Genomic DNA, 12,380 nt, shown 5'->3' on the forward strand with positions numbered 1-12,380 from the left:
AATAAAACACCACAAATGAGTCTCATTTACAAACATAAATAGTGGAACAAATGTGGCACAAACTTATATAACATACTTAAAGTGCTTCTGAAAACAGGAAAATGTCTTTTTTAAATCAGCTAGTTCATATCAAGTGAATTCTCCATGCAGTTGTACCAGTGAACTCTCCTTGCAGTTGCACATGCCAGACTTGCAGGTTAAATGGGTGCCTTAAAAAGTATTAATTCAGGCTAAACATGTGGGTTGTTAGGTCCATTTAAATTGCATCATTTGCAGGTTTGCTGACTTGGCAGCTTGGATGTCCTGGTTAAAAATCCAGTCAGAACTTAAACAATAAGGTGAAGGAGATGTGGAACAACTTCACTTCACCTATAGAAATGAGAATGGGAGCAACTTCATTTCACCTATAGAAATGAGAATGGGAGCAACTTCACTTCACCTATAGAAATGAGAATAGGAGCAACTTCACCTATAGAAATGAAAATGGGAGCAACTTCACTTCACCTATAGAAATGAGAATAGGATCAACTTCACCTATAGAAATGATAATGGGAGCAACTTCACTTCACCTATAGAAATGAGAATGGGAGCAACTTCACTTCACTTCACTTCTATTTTCAGTAGAGGCCCACGGAGAAAAGCTCCAAATGTTTGCAATGTTAAAAATCTTAAAATAAACTTTACAAATTTTGAGAGCAAATAGATCACAATTGTTACATAAATAATGAATATTTGCAAAAAAAAATTACAACACATACAAGTCAACAAGTCGTTCACATTATAGTATTTAGATACAGTAAAGAGAAGTTATTATACAGTGAGATAAAAGAGAATTGTAGTACTTCATCAAGGTAAGGTGTAGAACGTAAGTTAAGTTGTGTTTACTAGTATCAGGCCTGCTTCTAGGGGTAGGCAGTAAATTAGGAGTAAGTGTGATGAAAGAGATATGGGTGGAGAAATTTGAGGATTAGTCAGGGTTATTGCAAGGGCATAACCAGTGTGTTAATAGGTGTCTTTTGAGGTTTTGTTTAAAGAGAGGTAAGGAAGAGAGTAGTGTTAGTTCATTAGGTAATAGGTTCCATTTTGTACCCACTGTATTAGAAAACAGGGAGGCTCCAGCTAGGTTGTTGGTTTTCCTTATGCTGGCTAGACGTTTGTTAGATGAGCGTAGTGAATTTAGATTTTTGTAGGGGATTATGAGGTTGGAGAGTATGGGAGTGCTGTTAGGTTGGTAGAATATCTTGTGGGCAATGGTGAGTTGGGAGGATATTAGGTTGTTTTGTAGTTCAAGCCAGCCTAGGTGCTGCAGATTAAGACAGTGGTGAGTTTGGAAGGGGTTGCCTGCGGCAAATCTGGCTGTGCTGTTGTAGGAATTAGCTAGTTTGATGAGATTATTTTTCTTTAGGTTACTGTATATGGGTGAGGCATACAGAAAAGTTGAAATTAAGTGGGTGTGAGCAATCTTAGTTCTAGCTGTTGGAGTTACGAAAGATTTGATTCTATATAAGGAGCCTATTTTCCTGTTAACTGCCTTTATGGTGTGGTTTATGTGGCTATCAAAATTAAAGTTATTGCCAATAGTTATTCCTAACAGTTTCATGGTAGGGTCAGGGGATATAAGGGTGTTATTACTGGAACTGACTGAGAAATCTAAGGGAGGAGACTTATTGGTGGGTGTGAAGAGTAGGAGCTTGTTTTTTTTAGCATTGAGAAGGAGGCAGCATGTTTAGAACCATGTCTCTATTGAGTTAAATACGTTTTGGGTTAGGGAATGTAGTTCTGATATGGAGTTAGAGGAGCATATTGGTGTAGAATCGTCTGCATATTGTATGCAGGTGGCTTGAGGAATTGCAACATGGATGTCATTGATAAATAGTGAGAATAGGAAAGGTCCCAAAATAGAGCCCTGGGGGACACCAAGTGTGACTGGCAGGAGAGAGGATATGTTATTTTCCCAGAGTACTGCCTGCTGCCTGTTGCTGAGGTGGAACTTGAACCATTGAATAGCTTGAGAGTCAAAGGAAAGGGATTAAAGAATATTTATAAGAAGGGTATGGTTTACCATATCAAAAGCTTTTGAGAGGTCAATAAAGAGTGCAGAGGAGAGTTTGTTTTCATTGCGATTTCTATTGATGGCATCAGTGAAGGATAATAGAGCAGTTGTGGTACTATGTGATGGCCTAAAGCCATGTTGGCAGTTAGCTATTATGTTGTGTTGTGTCAAGTGGCTTAATAGTTGATGGTGAATTCATTTCTCCATAATCTTTGCTAAGGGCGATAACAGAGCTATTGGCCGGTAGTTAGAATACTTATTAGAGTTACCACCTTTGTGTAAGGGGATAATGTGAGAGGTTTTCCAGATGTCAGGAATGGTTCCCTCCTTTATGGTCCTATTTATGAGTAGGGATATTGGAAAGGCAATTGCTCTGGCTGCTTTATGCAGATATTCAGATGGTAGCTGGTCAGCAGAAGGAGTACAAGGCTTAAGTTTTTGGATTAAGTTATAGATAAAGGTGGTAGATATGGGTTGCAAATGGAATGTAGGAAGTGACTTAGGTGTGGTGGTAGGAAGATTTGAGTTGTCTGGGGTTAGTTGACTAGCTAGTGATTGTATGGTCTGTGAAAAAAGCATTAAAGGCATTGGCAGTTTGATGGGGGTATTTAGATTGGTCCCTAGTGGTGTAGGAGTACAAGAGTGGCCTGGGAGAAGGAGTTTGTTGATGCTTGACCAGAACTTCTGAGGATTATTATGGTGAGTTTCCTGTAGTTTACAGTAATAGTTCTGTTTGTTTGTAAGTACTGCCTTTTTTGTACTATTTCTTAACTGCCTAAAGGTTTGTTGCTCAGAGATATCTTTAGTGGCTCGCCACTTAGCCCAAGACTTGTTCCTGAGCAGGATTTTTTGTTTGGTTTCTTTAGTTAGCCAGGGGGCTGCTTTGGATTTCATTCTGATAGATACCCATGCACCCAAATGGTCTAAGATAGCTAAGACTTTAGAGTTAAAATATTTAATGGCTTCTTCAAGTGGGAGAGTTTTTAGGGGGTTCCAGTCACAGGCTTTAAGTTCACTTTGGAACAAAGCTGGGTTAAAGTGTTTGTTTGTGTGCATAATCTTATAGGTGGGAGGTTAGAGATATAATTTTTCTGCCTAGTAATATAGGTCAAAGTATGATCAGTAATGTTGTCAGGGAGAGTTCCTATCTTATAAGCTTGTTGCTGTCTATTTATGAGCATTCAGTCTAATGTGCTCTCTTTTTTGTTTGGTTTGTTGATTCTGGTTGTGGAGGTGATTGTTTGAGTAAAGCCGTGAAGGTTGATGAGGGAGGTGGGAGTATCAGCAATGATACCTTTCCAGTCAGTGTTAAAATCACCTAATATTATTGTCTCTTGTGGGTAAATTGAGGACACCCAGCCCAGTATATCCTCTATTGTATTGGTATTATTGCCAGGAGGCAGGAAAATACAAATGATATATAATGATTTGCTAGGGTTGATATGAAGTCTAGAGATTAGTACTTTTGCCTTACTGTCCTGAGGTTGGTTGTATGGTAAGGGGGAGACATGCAGTCCATCTTTAGATAGAATTGCTACTCCCCCGCCCTTATGTTTTAATCGGTCTTAATATGTTGTAACCTTGGTTAACTATTTCATTATCTTTAGCACCTGGTTTTAACCAGGTTTCTGTTAGACAGAAGATGTCAAATGAATGGGTATTTAGAAGGGCCTGGAGTTGGGCTACTTTGTTGTTAACACTGCGGATATTAAGGTGCCCTATCAGAAAAGAGTTAGGTAATTTAGGCTGAGTAAGTAGAGTAGTTGGATTTGTTGGGCCTGGGTTAGCTGGTTTTGTTGGTCCTGGGTTAGGGTGGATGTCACCATCTTTTAAGGGTAGATTCTTTAGTTTTAATGTTGGGTTAAGTAGAAGGTTAGTTAGATATTTAACTTTCTTTACTGTGGGTTTATCATAGTTAATGTGCGAGAGTCTATGGTATTTGGCTAGTAGATAACTAGGATTAGAAGTGAGGGTTATCTGACTATGGGAAAGTATTGGGGTGTGTATGGCTGTCTGTTTTGGGAAGTAAATAAACTCATAATACTGATTTTCAATAGAGGTAAGGATATAGGCTGAAGAAAGGGTAGTTGTCAGTATAGCTATGAGTATTAGCTTGGTACAGAAGACTTTGGTTACTTGAGGCATATTAATGAAATTAATAATGATTTGTAAGGAAGTGGGACAGAGTTAAGATATTATAGAGGTAAAGGTTAGGCAGGATTAGAGAGATGGAACTAATACTAATTGGGCACCTGATAAGAGAATAGGTAAACTAGTTAAGGAGTGGCTGCTGGTAGGAGTTGGTTAGGAGAAGGGGTGTGGCTGTTAATGTATCTTGATTGGTAGATAGGAGTGATGGGATGGGAGAGAGGGTGTGGTTAAGGAAAGTATAAGTTTATGACCTCTAGGGGTGTGGGGGATTTGGGGGTAGGGTAGGGAAGCGTAGTGAGCCTGCAGGGCGAACAGAGCAGGTAGAACCAAGGGAGAGAAGATCTGTGAGAAACAATCAATAGCAAGCTGATTGCTGAGGATAAAGTTTGGAGGTAGTAAAGGTAAGAGAGGAGGTAGGTATGAAAGGTGGAGATGGATGTTTAAAGGAGAAAGTGGTAACAAGAGTAGAGTAAATCACAGGAAAGAGAAGGGACCAAAAGGGGCTAAAATCAAGGAAATAGTAAGGAAAAAAATAGAATATAGAGAGCTTTACTAAACAAAACAGCTTGCTTACTAAAGGGAATAGATGGACCAGGAGGGGGTTAAAGCTAGAAAAGAAGGAGGAAAAAAATACTGTACTAGAGGAAGGGGCTTTATAGAAGTTACTTGAATAAGAGTAAGCAGGGGAGCCACCTGGTAGATACACACTATAATTACAGTAGGGGACAAATAAGGGCCAGATATTGAAATGGTATGGCTGCTGGCTAGGGAGAGAGTTATAACCACCTAGCACCTCGGGTTATAGTTAAAAAATAATTACTCCAGAGTACGGTATCTGTTAAACATACTTTCTTATCATCTGGAATGAGTTATTTGCAGGGAGAGTTTGGCTTTATTCCTGTACCAGGGATAGGCAAAACTTGCTTGGTAGGTGACTGGAGTTTCTAGTCTTCCAGCAGGGCTTAGCTATTTAGGCAAGCAGGTCAGTCAGGATGGTGAAGTTTCTTATTATCTGGTATGAGTTATTCGCAGGGAGAGTTTGGCTTTATTCCTGTACCATGGATAGGCAAAACTTGTTTGGTAGATGAATGGAGTTTTTAGTCTTCCAGTAGGGCTTAGCCACTTAGGCAAGCAGAGCAGTCAGGATGATGAAGTGTAGGTGGAGACGCTGGAGCCAGGGATGCACAGCAGCCGAGACCAAAACCAGGGAATTTGTAGCTATGTCTCTCACATATACACTGTGTCTAGTAGCTGTCTCTCACATATACACTGTATCTAGTAGCTGTGTCTCTCACATATACACTGTGTCTAGTAGCTGTGTCTCTCAGATATACACTGTGTCTAGTAGCTGTGTCTCTCACATATACACTGTATCTAGTAGCTGTGTCTCTCACATATACACTGTGTCTAGTAGCTGTGTCTCTCAGATATACACTGTGTCTAGTAGCTGTGTCTCTCACATATACACTGTATCTAGTAGCTGTGTCTCACATATACACTGTATCTAGTAGCTCTGTCTCTCACATATACACTGTATCTAGTAGCTGTGTCTCTCACATATACACTGTATCTAGTAGCTGTGTCTCTCACATATACATTGTATCTAGTAGCTGTGTCTCTCACATATACACTGTATCTAGTAGCTGTGTCTCTCACATATACACTGTATCTAGTAGCTCTGTCTCTCACATATACACTGTGTCTAGTAGCTGTCTCTCACATATACACTGTGTCTAGTAGCTGTGCCTCTTACATATACACTGTGTCTAGTAGCTGTCTCTCTCACATATACACTGTGTCTAGTGGCTGTGTCTCTCACATATACACTGTGTCTAGTAGCTGTGTCTCTCACATATACACTGTATCTAGTAGCTGTGTCTCTCACATATACACTGTGTCTAGTAGCCGTGTCTCTCACATATACACTGTGTCTAGTAGCCGTGTCTCTCACATATACACTGTATCTAGTAGCCGTGTCTCTCACATATACACTGTGTCTAGTAGCTGTGTCTCTCACATATACACTGTGTCTAGTAGCTGTGTCTCTCACATATACACTGTATCTAGTAGCTGTGTCTCTCACATATACACTGTGTCTAGTAGCTGTGCCTCTCACATATACACTGTGTCTAGTAGCTGTGTCTCTCATATATACACTGTATCTAGTAGCTCTGTCTCTCACATATACACTGTATCTAGTAGCTCTGTCTCTCACATCTACTTATAACTGAAATTGTAAAGATCAAGGAAAGTTAGTTAAAAGAATAAAAACTCGTAAGGAGCAGCTGGGAAGTAGCACTGAACATGTGTTTGCACAAGTTTAGATTTACAAGCCCAGTAAGGCTGAGACTAAATGTATCATAAGGGCTCAGTAAAGTTAAGGCATTTACTTCACAGAAACTCTGAAGAAACCACCACTGAGGAGAAAAGTATACACACGTTTATTGTTAGACACACAATAAAATGTTAAGCACTTTTGGCAGCTATTGCCTTCATCAGAACATAGCACATCCTCTACGACTAAACTTTTAAATAGCCTCCAATCAAGATTTCCTGTCACATGGTACAATTAAACCTTAATGAAGAATAATAACTATGCCATATTAAACTGGAATGCTAAATTAGAATAAAAGAACCTTAGAATGCATGAAGAAAATATTCTGAGCATGAGAACAATCTAAAAAATATATAAAATCATTTACATTTGTTCCTATACTGATTTTTGGATAAAACCACTTTATAATTAACCTGACTATTTAATCCTGGTGTACTGTAAGCATGGAATAAAATTTGCCATCTTAAGTTCCCTGTATTCCAATCTGATGTCCTTATCATCATTAAAATCCAAAGGAACATAATCTGTAACAATGAAAATGAACTTGTTGAACTGACAACACCCCCTAGAATGTTTTGCTAGGGCATTATTTTGGTTCTTAATGGAAATGGCATATTGATGTTCTTAAATTCTCTTTTTTTAATGCTGTATTCCTCTTTCATATGTAAAATGAATAACAGGTGAAACAATATATGCCATGTAAACCAGATATTGGGCATTACACTTGAAAAAAACCTGGTGTATGGTACTCTTGCTTGGTTCTGGGATTAACAAAATAAGAACTTTCCAAAATGTATTTGCACTGAGTGCAACTATAACATTTGTAGGTACCCCTTCTTGCAACCACCTGACTTTGTTGTCTTCTCTTTCAAAATACTGTTAGATGGTCTAACCTTTTTTACTAATGAAAAGGGGGTTGCTAACTACCACATCTAAAAACCTACTCCCACGCTTCTAAAATTCTTCAGTTATTATGAATAGCCACCTTTATGACCGCACAATCCAAAACGTGGACCACCGACATACAGTAGCTGAATACCAAGCTTGTGTTGTGCTGTGAGTCATCGTATTTCGTATTTTCATAGGTTGACCTTCTTTCTTGCTGGATAATGTTTTGCACTAATTTGGTCAGGTACCCCCTACATACAAATCTGTCGTGGAAGACCTCTGTAAGATGTCTTACACACAAACAAAAAAAATACTGCCTTTTATTACAGGTGCGTAGGTAAGCAAGAAAATGCTAACTGCAGAGCTACAATGTAGCATCTGCTCACCTTCCATCTGCTTCCTTCTTCTTCTGTTCTTCTTCCTTCTTATTGTAACCCACTCTGTTTGTCAGTGGCTGGGCTTACATCACTGACGCACTGAAAACTATTATTGCCCACAGGCATACAGCAGTCTGCGCTTCTGAATATGAAAATAATCGTGTGGCAGAAGCATCTTCCACAGAGCCATGAAAACCTGTTTACAAAGAATGACATTGAAAGAGTTGTGAAATCAGGTAGAATACCAGCATTATGCCATAAAATTATGTAATGTTGTATTGCGGAACCTAGTAAGAATCATGTGAGAAAACTGCTGCAAAATGCAGTAGTAGCATTATACAAGTACTAGAAGGTTAGTATAGTATTATATAATTTACTACCATATATATCATGGTGCATTATTGTATACTAAGGTCTATATTATCTTGTTGAAAGACATGTTCAGCGAACACGTCTTTATCGACAAGTGAACAGCAAACCCTGTTATCACTGAATGGCCAAATCTGTGAATTTTTTCCCCAGATGAAAAAAGCACTTGGCCTAATAAAAAAACAAACAAACATTCAAACCCTACATAGTCCCCCCCCCCAACTAAATATATCAACTCTGAGATCACACTAAAGTGGGTAAAAGGGCAAATCCCCGATGATGGCCAAGCCAGAGTTCACTGTTTACTTGTCGATGAAGACGTGTTTCCTGAACACATCTTTCGACAAGATAATATATACCTTGTATACTACACTGTGAGACCATGGCCAAAAGTCTGAAGGAGGTGGAAGGTGTAAGAAAGAATTCTTGTTAGTGTAGGTTCATAGGGTTGGTAAAACAAACTACATCAAGAAACCTGATGCTCTGGGTCCCATATTGAAACTTACAGGTGTCTGTGTAGCCATTTTGTTTTGTTTTTTTCCTTGAAAATATGTATTGATGATCTGAGTTTAACTGAAAGGAGTAGTTTACTCCTTATGTGTGTAAGTATCAATTGGCCATATTTCATGATACAGTTCATATGGATTTTTATTGAGACTGAGTGCCTTTTTGTGTTTAGGTCACTAAGATGTTACTCCTAACAAAAGGATTTCAAATACTATCAGGTCTTTTAATGCTCTGTTTGTCAGTCATAGCTGTCTTGTTGTAATGCAGTAAAATGAGAAGATTAAGAGAGTAAGTTGTGGTGGTCTTTGGATACCATAAAAACTCCAAGGCCCTTCAATTGTCTTTGTGAGGAATATTTTTATCTTTGCCAAAAATATTAAATTGCATGGGAGTTCACAGACCAGGTTGGAATTTTCTGTAGCAGCTCTGAAAAGATGTTTATTCAGGGGAACAGTTAGTTCTCACTTGGTTCTTGAACCCTGGAGAATCAGGTGGACAACTCTGCATGCTTTGCTGTGGCTATATGGACATCAAATGCAAGTTCATTGTCTACGATAAATCCAGTTTGTTTTACTATTTTGTCAAGTTTTAGTTGCTGCTCATCAGAAGCATAAGCTGTCAGGGAATTTTTGATAAAATGCCAGAAAGCTGCATTTTAACACTGAACACAAGGTCATTTCTGTGGCACCATTTTTGTAATGCTAAGTGTCATTTAAATGGAGGTAGAGTCAGCAAGTTAAGCACAGTTCTTCCAAAACTGCAGTCATCTTCATATTTGATGAGCCAAACATTAGAGTCAGTCCTGTCATCTGAGACAAAGATGAGAAAATGAGTGGCCTCATGACAGGGTCTTGAGGGACTCAACTAGTGACAGGAGATTGTGGGGATAGGAATCCTCTTTTTCTTACCTGTTGTGCATGACAATATATTCAGTTGTGGCCTCATATTATCACTGCTTCATTTAACTTTAGATTAGCTAGCTCGAGGTAAGCACTATTGCAAATAAGCTTTTAGCTTGGGTGGTGGTCATGCTCAAAGATATTTACAAGATGAAGCATACAATATTTACTTCTCACTTAGGTCTTAGAAAAGGTTTCCAGTGTCTAACAGAATATGTTCTATGCTGATTATCTCCATCAAATTCTACAATATGGTTATAAGGCTGATTGTTCTGTAATTATGAGGGTAAGGTGATGGACCTTCCTTGTGGATCGGGGCTACAACAGCCTGCATACAATGCAGACAGAGCATATTAAAAGAAAATGATTCTCACGTCAAATATCAGCAAAGAAGATCGTAATAAGATGGCTCAGGTAATATCCAAAAAGTATATAATAAAACATGAGATCTTTTTACATTTTTTTTGAATAAAATATTTTTTGATATACACTATATACCAAGTCAGTAAATAGAACTTGAAATTCTTTTCAGCAGTTTCCAATACATTCACCTAGTTTCAACTTTTTTTTTATTGTACACTTTGTCTCTGGAACACTGGTAATGTATATGATTTTGAACCCCCGTTTTCTCCCTGTCTGGTTTCTATATGATGGGTAATCAGATTGTCATTCCTGCAAGTCAGAAATGTTATCCTTATTCCTTTAAAGGAATTCCTGTACTTTATTTTGGGGTCTTGGAGAGGGTGTCATCCACTGTTATTTGGGGAATGGACAATAGTAGTCTCTTCTGCTCCCAGCTAATCATTTCAGATCCTCCTTCACCTACAGTGACCTTTTCTTCCTTCTGAAGTTTCAAAACATTTATACGGTAGATTTTCTTGAGGCATTGTTTCTTACCCATCTCACTTTGTAATTTACCTCTTTAAATTTTGGGGGGCACAGTTACAGGCAGCAGCCTTAATTTTCAGCAAAATATCTCCACAATGCTTAACAAGACATTTGGACTATCTTATTACCAAAGTGAAAATGATTGCTTCAAAAAATTGCAGCAATGTAAATTACAGTGATTCAGGCAAATAATGAGTATAAAGACATTTTTATATTTAATAAAACATTGTTTACAAGTTTTCTTCACAAAGAAGAGCGTGAGCTGCAAAAATGTAATTGCACAGGTTAAGGAAGCAGTCACTGTATTCATTGTGGCATCAGCTGTTAAGAAATGACCCATATCAGCTCTTCAAGAGTCTACTTAAACAAAGTCTCATTGGAAAGCTCCTTCTAAAATAACTCTTGGTGTAATATCAGGTTAGATAGCATGCTACTAAAACTACCTGTGAAAAACAGAGCTTGGATAAAGTTTCAATTAAGGTTCATGGTAACGCTTAAACAAGGCACATCTGTATCTACTTTTAAGAAATTAAAAGGGGAAAAGAAATACAAGCATGCAGTTGTATCATACAGGCCACTGAACCTATGAGCAGGCTAGCACCTCTGATTATTATCAGGCACATTACTCTGTACTGATTCTGTTAAGTTTGTTATAAGTTCATTTGTTCATGCTTTGGTTCACCATATTAAATTGCAGAGCAGATTATAAGAACCACATGATGGATTACGTGCAGGTGTACCATATGGGTTTTGTTAGGTATTAGAAGGGGATAATCAGGTTAAGTGATTTAAAGGGAGGTATAAGAAAGGTAATGAAGGATGCTATTAAAAGCCATATCCCAGATGAGGAGCAGGGACAAAGCCAGGAGGCAGAAAGGAAGTCTTTCAGTAATGGTTTGAAGTGGTGAAGGCATGAGATAGACGTGACTGACATATGAATTTTATTTCATGTTCTAGCTACATTACTGGAACAAAGACTGACCATAGCAGCCCTTTGTGCTCTGCAGATAGTAAGCAGTGATCATCTGACCCAAGAGGACAGTTTGGTAGGAAAAAAAATGGAGTATGGGGATAATTACTGGGCAGGCAAATGGGATACAGATGATTTTGTGGATTAAGATGAGCTGGGTGTAAGACAGATGATGAGAAAGTTTGCGCCAGTTAAGTGTTTTAGTGCCAAGCAGTGGTGGGTCTGGAAAGTTTACTTGTAAGTAAATCTGGCAACTTTGTTGAAGCATTTTTCAAGTTTTGAACTCAGGCTCCTAGGTTGGTTATGTTAGGGGCTCCATATAGAAGGTAAGAGTTAAGTGGTAGCTAGAGTTACCTTGGCAAATTTTATAAGGAATTCCTTTACCCTATATGGGGTACCTACCTTTTGGTGTTTTTTATGTTGTTATGGATATGTAAATAAAAAGCATCTTAGAGGGAAAAAACTACCATTAATTTGAAATTGTTCATGGTTTAGGCAAAATGTATTCCTTCCACTGAATAAGTTATGAATTCCCTTTTATATATAGCCAGAGTTTATACCACCATCTTGTGTCTTCTCCTGCTGTAGACATTTTTCATGTAGATCCTCCATATTCATAGCTACCCTTTTACAGTGTGCACACTTTTGAAATCTACAGTAATGCAGTGTGTGTTTGCAAAAGGATACCTGCAGATTCCTTACCTTGTTATAGATTGTACTACTCAGCTCTCAAAGAAATTGTCCAGTAAGCATAAGATCAATATTGATTGGTCAGTGAATGATAAGGTACACCACAGCAGCTACTGTACATTTGTCAGTATTGTAACGCATCTAAGTTTGTGATGCGTTTTAATTCAGTGAGTGAAACATTTAAGTGCAGGTCTTAATGTTTTACTTGTGACATTTTTGTTGCTATTCTGTCATTTGCATGCACACATGTTAA

The 12,380-nt window shown here is 38.2% G+C and overlaps 1 protein-coding gene across 2 annotated transcripts in view; it reads left to right on the forward strand.

The window, feature by feature from the left end:
- The window catches only part of RGS6 (regulator of G protein signaling 6), a 2,564,457-nt gene that overhangs the window by 127,142 nt on the left and 2,424,935 nt on the right, over positions 1-12,380 (forward strand). The gene's annotated exons all lie outside the window — the stretch shown is intronic.

Source organism: Protopterus annectens, chromosome 6.part0, assembly GCF_019279795.1.
Source record: "Protopterus annectens isolate FY-2018-M chromosome 6.part0, PAN1.0, whole genome shotgun sequence".
Classification (NCBI taxonomy): domain Eukaryota; kingdom Metazoa; phylum Chordata; order Ceratodontiformes; family Protopteridae; genus Protopterus; species Protopterus annectens.